Source organism: Limulus polyphemus, unplaced genomic scaffold (assembly GCF_000517525.1).
Source record: "Limulus polyphemus unplaced genomic scaffold, Limulus_polyphemus-2.1.2 Scaffold243, whole genome shotgun sequence".
In the NCBI taxonomy this organism is placed as follows: Eukaryota; Metazoa; Arthropoda; class Merostomata; order Xiphosura; family Limulidae; genus Limulus; species Limulus polyphemus.
The window spans coordinates 128,813-136,209 of NW_013665853.1; the positions used below are offsets into that span (position 1 = coordinate 128,813).

The window sequence follows — 7,397 nt, forward strand, 5'->3', positions numbered from 1 at the left end:
TACGTGTTTAGCCTTTACTACTAAGTAAGTCATTAAATCTTGTTATAACATAATGTACTGAAATAGACACACAAGGCTATTCTCCCTTTGTTGGTAATACGATTAGTCTCCTGGTGTGTATGTATAGCTAGAGATTGAATATTTGCTTAGTTACAAGAAAACTAGTGTTTCAAGTAGAATTGCCTTGGTCCTAGTAAAATCAAGTTGTCTTCAACTTGTATCTGTTTTTGTTTAGGATATTGAGAATCTGACCTTGATAAGACATTGCAACCTATTATTGTCAGTTAGATGGAAATTGTCATTTTTCATTATTTGTCTTTTAATAAATTGTGCTTGTTTCAAAGTAAAGTAAATGTGTCTAGTGTTGAATTCTTTTTGGACAAACTGGCCTTTTTCGTACTCTGCATATATTTTCTGGAGAACTTTTCATTTTGCAGAATTTTATCCCTCCCTTGGTTGTATCGAGCTTATGGGACAGTGTGACCATCAGACTTGCTTGTCATGATTGTGAGACAATCATTTATCTAGTTCCACAAATCCCTCAGCTATATTTGTCTGCATAGTGAGTAAAACAAATGTGACTGGAATTGACTGAATAACTAGTGTTTCTTCTGCAACACATCATCTAGCTTCCACTGCACCTGAATCACTGATTGAGGATTTTGCAGTTAATTTGGACTTAGAATGGCAATGGGAACTCAGAACTTTAATGTTGGAACTTGCTGATATTAAAATGTTTGTTAATAAAAGTTGTCCCAGTATGTATAACAATGGCAACATGTCATCAAATAGACAGCAGATGGTGTCTGGTGGGTATCTATTAAATTAATCAATGTACAGAATTCCTTGGAGTATTAGGGATATTGATGTTTAAGACTGAGCAAGTTAACGTTAGAGGGAGTGTTTGGTCATCTTCTGTAGTGCTTGTAAGGAAGAAGAAAGGAATATTAGTGAGTAAACATGCTATTATGTCCTAATGTCTCTCCTTTGCAATGAACGTAGGAATGTCTGGATGTGATGAAATACCACTCACTAGCTCATAATACATAACTTGGAATTTGACTACTAGCAAGTTGAGCAGAATGATGAGAACATACATAATGTTTTTAGTGCTCAAGGTAATACTTATGAATCTCACCTTTTGTTCTTTATAATGCATTTGTTACTCTCAAGAGACTGATGGAGCTTACATTGAAAGGGCTGAAGTGAAAGATATGTGTGTTGCCTTTGTGGAAGGCCTTTTTGATTTTTACCTAAACATTGGTGCTGAGAACCGGCAAATTGTATTTTGTGAATAAAGAAAACAGGTTTTAAATTGAAGCCAGGACACTGATCTTGTGAAGATCACATTGATTAGGGATTGGCCCTAATCTTTAATTATGAGAAAAATTATGGATTTCATTTTTACCAGAAACTGTGACTATTTGTTTCAAATACTGAAATTGACTTTAGTCAAGGCTTAGGGTACTGGCTTAACCTCAGAAAGACTATCCATTTATCCTTGAGATTGACACCTGTGATTGTGGAGTTGGTGTAGTATTTTCCTTGCAGAAGGGGGGTGAAGCATGTTATTGAATATGTCAATTATGTAAAAATAGGGCCAAGCCTTCCCTATTTTTTGTTTCTTTAGATTAAAGGTTTACCCCTTTTACATAAATATATATATTTAATATCACATATTTATATGGCTAATCACCTTGTCCTGACTTGGTAGTTTTTGTAAATGTAAAACATTTTTAATAACTATGTTCTTGATCCAGGTGATGGCACTCGAAGATACTACAAGTACTCCTCCATCCACTCTTGATAAGTTGTAACAAGAAGAGCTGATAGTGAAACAATTCAACTGTTTAAAGATGTGGTTGCAGTATTAACACTGATATCCAAGTTAATATGGCAGGGACTGAAATTAATCAGCAACAAGATCTAAATGCCAAAAATTCAAGTTATTGAGTGTAGTTTCACAGTAAAATATTTTCCAAATTTTTCAGTTGTAGCCACCTAATTACAGCATTTAGGACAGTTATGTGAAGTAGATCCACAACTGAAATTTAATGGTGATTCTTACTCTCCGAGATACCTATTGGAACGATGTGGTGGTTCACTATACTTCACTTATCAGATATAACTCTGGAACATTAACAGTTAACGTGACTGTTGATGATTGCTAGTCATCTGATGGAAGCTGTTTCTAAACAGTCATAGAAGCTGGAGTTATATGCTATTTTCAGAAGTCATTGTGAATTTACCTGATATAAAGGTGTTCCAAAGATTTTGGTACAGTTATGATTGCTAGCAAGTCACATTTTGTAATCATTTATTACTTGAAGATAGAAATTTAACAATCAATAAACTCTAAACACAAGGTCAAAGTACTGCAGAAATATATAGTAAAAAAATAATGAGAAGACATTTCCTGACATAATCGGTCTGTATCAACATGATAAAAAAAACTAACATTTTCATAAACTGTGCAAAATTTGACATAAAAATTTCATATACATGCATACATGACTTTAAAACCCAGATAAAAACTAAAAAGTACACAACTTATGGGTAATCATGCACCTTAAACAAGAAGATCATGTCTTTCTTTCACGTGCATAATTTCTGGTTTTAATGGTTTTGTTTGGTTTTTTTTTAAAGGTTAGAATATAAAAATTAGTCTGTTTTGGGAGCATTTGCTCTGATTATTTTCTGTATTTTTTAATAACCTTTTAAGAGTGCAAACTACACACTTATGAAAATGAACATGATATTATACACAGGAGATGGGGCAAACTCCCCACTCTACCTGAATGGTGCCCTATCTTCTTCACACCTACAACCAATGAAAACATGATCAAAGAAGAGATGTTTTTTGCAGATCAACATGGCAAAGCACATGTACTGGAGGTATGTGTATGATTAGTCTTGTGCAGGATTTTAGAGTAATTCATTTAATAGTTATATGTGTAGTATGAACACGAGCAGTTAACTGTTACAAATAAAATAAACTTTGTCACTTATTTTGTTTATTTCGAAAGCTACACGAGGGCTATCTGCGCTAGCCATCCCTAATTTAACAGTGTTAAGACTAGAGGGAAGGCAGCTAATTATCACCACCCACCGCCAACTCTTGGGCTACTCTTTTACCAACGAATAGTAGGATTCACCGTCACATTATAACGCCCCCACGGCTGAAAGGGCGAGCATGTTTGGTGTGACGGGTGATGCGAACCCGCAGATTGCGAGTAAAGTGCCCTAATCATCTGGCCATGCCGGGCCTTGTCACTTATTACTGAAATGCAAATCGCATAACAAGATGTCAGAAGAATTTATTGTGTTTCACATATTTTTTTACCCACTAAAATTACTGAAATTTAACTTAAATATGCTGAATTCCACCCCTAAGATCCATGAAAATGAATCAGATACACTTCAACTTACTAAAATTTTGTGAGAGACATATTCGTGTCCCCCCCTTGCAAAACTTTGCATTTTTATCACTAATCAAAATGTCATTGACATTTAGTGATTATGAAATTTATATTTAAAAAATTGACAAGTACATGTAAGATTTTGCAGTCCATGGCTTCCAAAATCTAAACTAGAGTTTTTGTGGTAAACTTTGGCATAATATTTAAACTGGAAAAAAAAAATTATATTTGATTTCTCCACACCAGTCACCTAGAAACAAAAACTAGCTGAAATGTTAAGATTTAGAAATGACCAGAGAGTCTTTCAAGCTTGTAGCTGTGATTCTGTGTAGCAGAGAAAAATCAGAAGATTTAGAAATGACCAGAGAGTCTTTCAAGCTTGTAGCTGTGATTCTGTGTAGCAGTGAAAAATCAAAATCAGTACTTTCCATTTGTAGGTCTTTACCAGCCTCACTGGTGCAAAGTGTTGGAGTTTGCACTTTAACAGCATGAGGAATAACAAGGAATATGATAACTAATGTTCAATATGTCCAAGATTTTGGAATATACTCCTAATTACTGAATTTTGTTATGATGACAATTTTACTGCATTTCTTGACATCCAAATGATGTCCGTAGGTGTTGGTAATCAGCTGTGATAGTATTTGCCTTGCATCAGTCTGTCTGTGTTTATGAATTTATACTTTGGATGACAGCATGATTTATGATCCAGGTTTCATAAACTGCATTACAGTCCTTTTCTGCCAAATTTTAGTTATGATTCCTTATTTAGCACCAATAGAGGTGGGTTTTCTGACTTGTAGATGGCAGAACAGAACTAGACAAAGGAGCTACAGGTGAAGGTGAATGTATGGGCCCAGCATGGCCGGGTGGTTAGGGCACTTGACTCGCAATCTGAGGGTCGTGGGTTTGAATTCCCTTCACACCAAATATGCTCGTCCTTTCAGCTGTGGGGATGTTATAATGTGATGGTCAATCCCACTATTCGTTGGTAAAATAATAGCCCAAGAGTTGATGGTGGGTGGTGATGACTAGCTGCCTTCCCTCTAGTCTTACACTGCTAAATTAGGGATGGCTAGCGCAGATAGCCCTCGTGTAGCTTTGTGTGAAATTCAAAACAAACAAACCATCACAAAGTTGAATATTAAATTTTCGGAGGCATCTGTGTCCCATGTGAATGCTCTAAAGTAGTCCCACGTATACACAAGGAAGCAATACAACTATCCAAAAAACAAGACATTTGTGATCATGGGTACAGAGGATAGTTAAAGTCGGATTAGTTAATTTAAAGACAGCTCGTACTATGATTAGTCTGTTATTTTTATATTTATTATAGCTAATTTGGTTTTTTTAATTGGAGTATAAATAATATTCTTAAGTATTCATTTTTGCTGTACTATCAGAATCGTTTTGCTGGCCAACTCTGGTTAAACAGTGACGTGGTTGTTAACTACTACAAAATTTTATTGTTAGAGTCGTTTAACGAGCTTTCATTGGTCACTAGACATTGTTACGGAGTTATATATAACGTTTTGCTTATATTGATGTAACACTTTTCAAGGGACACAATCAGCAATAGGCAAGTCAGCATTAAGGTAGTTTGAGGTCCTGGCACACTTATTTTTTAAGACCCCTTGAATAGGGTACAAGCAGATTTGAAGTTAATTATAATTAATATATATTAAGTTAATTACAGAAAATGGGCTAATTATTCGAAGTAAATTAGAATATATATAATAATATATAATAATTATTTACTTGTACAAGAATGAATTAGGTACATAAAAATCAATATAGTTATTGTATAACATTACGGAAGCATGCCAAAACATTACCCCAAATCGTTTTTTCTTGCTTTGGCACAAGCAAAATCTCTAAGTATATCTTCATAATCTATTTGCCAGAGCAATGTCCTTTCTTTATTTGAGCAAGGAAAGGGCATTTAAGCGTTCATTTAGCATCGAAGCACGTAATTCATTTTTTACTCTAGCCATTTTAGAAAAAACTCTTTAATACCACGTCAGCATTTGGAAAACAGATTCGAGTTTGTTTTTTTCTGATTGCTTTGATGCATTGTTGGGCGGATGGTGTGCCACTATCAAAAAAATTTGCAAACTGTACCATTTCATTGGGTAAAGAGATGTTTAGCTGCAGCAAAAATTTCAGTCTCATTTAGATTTTTGAAATTAGATAGAAAAAAACAAACTTCATTTCTGTCGCTTGATATGCAGCAAGCCGATTTTCCAAACACATTTATAAACTTGTCAACTACCGGTATTTATTTATTATTATTATAAAAGTAACCAAAAAGGTAAAACTTTGAAACTTTTATGCTAGATAAGGTTAAATTAGGTAATATAAATAAATATAATGATAATAATAATAAAATTTTTCTTTGAGGTATACTCGCTAGGACTAACAGAAGCACGAACTTTATGTAACTTGGTTAGTGTAACATTTTCTTCATGCTACCACATGTTTTGACACTTCTTATGGCGGGAATTTTAAAAATCACGGTCCAAAAGGCAATATAAAAATAAAATTTAACTATAAATAGTTATATAAGGTTAAGAACTTTGAAACTATTTAGTGTAAAGAAATGTTTTTCCTGCTACAATTTGAAGTAATTCTAGAATGAAATAATGGTAATTTTTATTTTTTTACGGTGGTTACGAGGTCAGTCAAATTGATCTAGTCTGTATTGAGCAAGAATAGAACAAATAACAGATAAAATATGATGATTTATCGAAACAAGAGAGAGTTAAACTGACGGTCCGGATCGTCAGTAGGGCCCCCTCGCCGCCTGAGGTCCTGGCGCAACTGCGCCACTGTTAATGCGGCCCTACCAATAGGGCATGAAACAAACAATTTGTTTTCTAAGTTATATATTATTCTTTTCTTCAGCATTAGTTTAATCAAAACGTTTAATATATGTAATTATTTATTGTTCTTTATATTTTAATATGATCATTTTGCATTGTTAGCTTAGTATTTGGAATTAGTCTTAACCCAAATTTCCTCAGCTGGCCGTAACTCGCAAGATATTATTGGGATTACGGCCGAAAGTGCGAACGTTATTTTAAATTGACTATATTAATTACTGTGTTATTTTTATTAATTTTTATCTTTATAGGTTACTGATTGCTATGATCAGAAGTTAATGAAAATTCACATAGCTTTAGAAACACAAGGTACGTGATACTAATTGTAAGAATGATATTAATGTTATATCAAAAGTAAGTATAAAAGTACAAATTAACTTGTTAACAGAGGCAGACTTTTATTTATATAAAAGTATTTCGACATGCCTTTCTTTTAGGACTTCTGAATATTCTTTGTAACGTATCGTATAAAGCGTGCAGCGGATTAAAGTCACCTCACAGTGTGAAACCAATAATTGTTGGAATTAACTGCCATGAATTTCGGCGGAGACGCTTAACATATTCAGAAATGACCCTCTTACATGTGAAAGTGTTTCTTACAGGAAGAGTATCCTCATTTTCTCATTTATATAACAAGCTACTCTCTTAAACTCCACACAAAATTTATTAAACTTCCTTCAATAAGTATCTTAAACAATTTATCAGTGTCAAAAGACATGGTAAATATGTTGTTGTTCTATCACACTAATGAAGACAAAGTTACTATTTTAACTGTCTTTAAACAAACTTGAATCAATACGTTGAGACGTCTCATGAACACAGTTTTAGAATATGTTTTTGTTTTTCATTTTACTTAACATCAGTGTTATGTATATTAAGATAATTCGCTTTCAACTAAAGGTTCTAATGAAAAAAAACAACAAAAAAAACACTGGGTTGCAAAGATAATAAAACAGTAAAAACGAGCGACTTGAGATGGTAGCTTGATTGTAAGTTGAATTTCATATGACATGCGTATCAGATGCTGATCGTGACTGCTTGGTCTAGAAGGCACTGTGGACCAAACTTTTCTTACTAACAAATCAGTAAACAAGAA

The 7,397-nt window shown here is 33.7% G+C and overlaps 1 protein-coding gene across 2 annotated transcripts in view; it reads left to right on the forward strand.

The window, feature by feature from the left end:
• The window catches only part of LOC106478717 (U7 snRNA-associated Sm-like protein LSm10), an 11,917-nt gene extending 8,943 nt beyond the window's left edge, over positions 1-2,974 (forward strand). Inside the window, exon 3 of one of the 2 annotated variants that reach the window (XR_002609963.1) lies at positions 2,769-2,974. The gene's annotated coding sequence lies outside the window, so the exon portion shown is untranslated. Of the gene's footprint in view, positions 1-1,760; positions 2,006-2,768 lie in introns of those variants that run through there. The other variant, XR_001292082.2, reaches the window with a different exon arrangement.
• Positions 2,975-7,397: the final 4,423 nt, after the last annotated feature.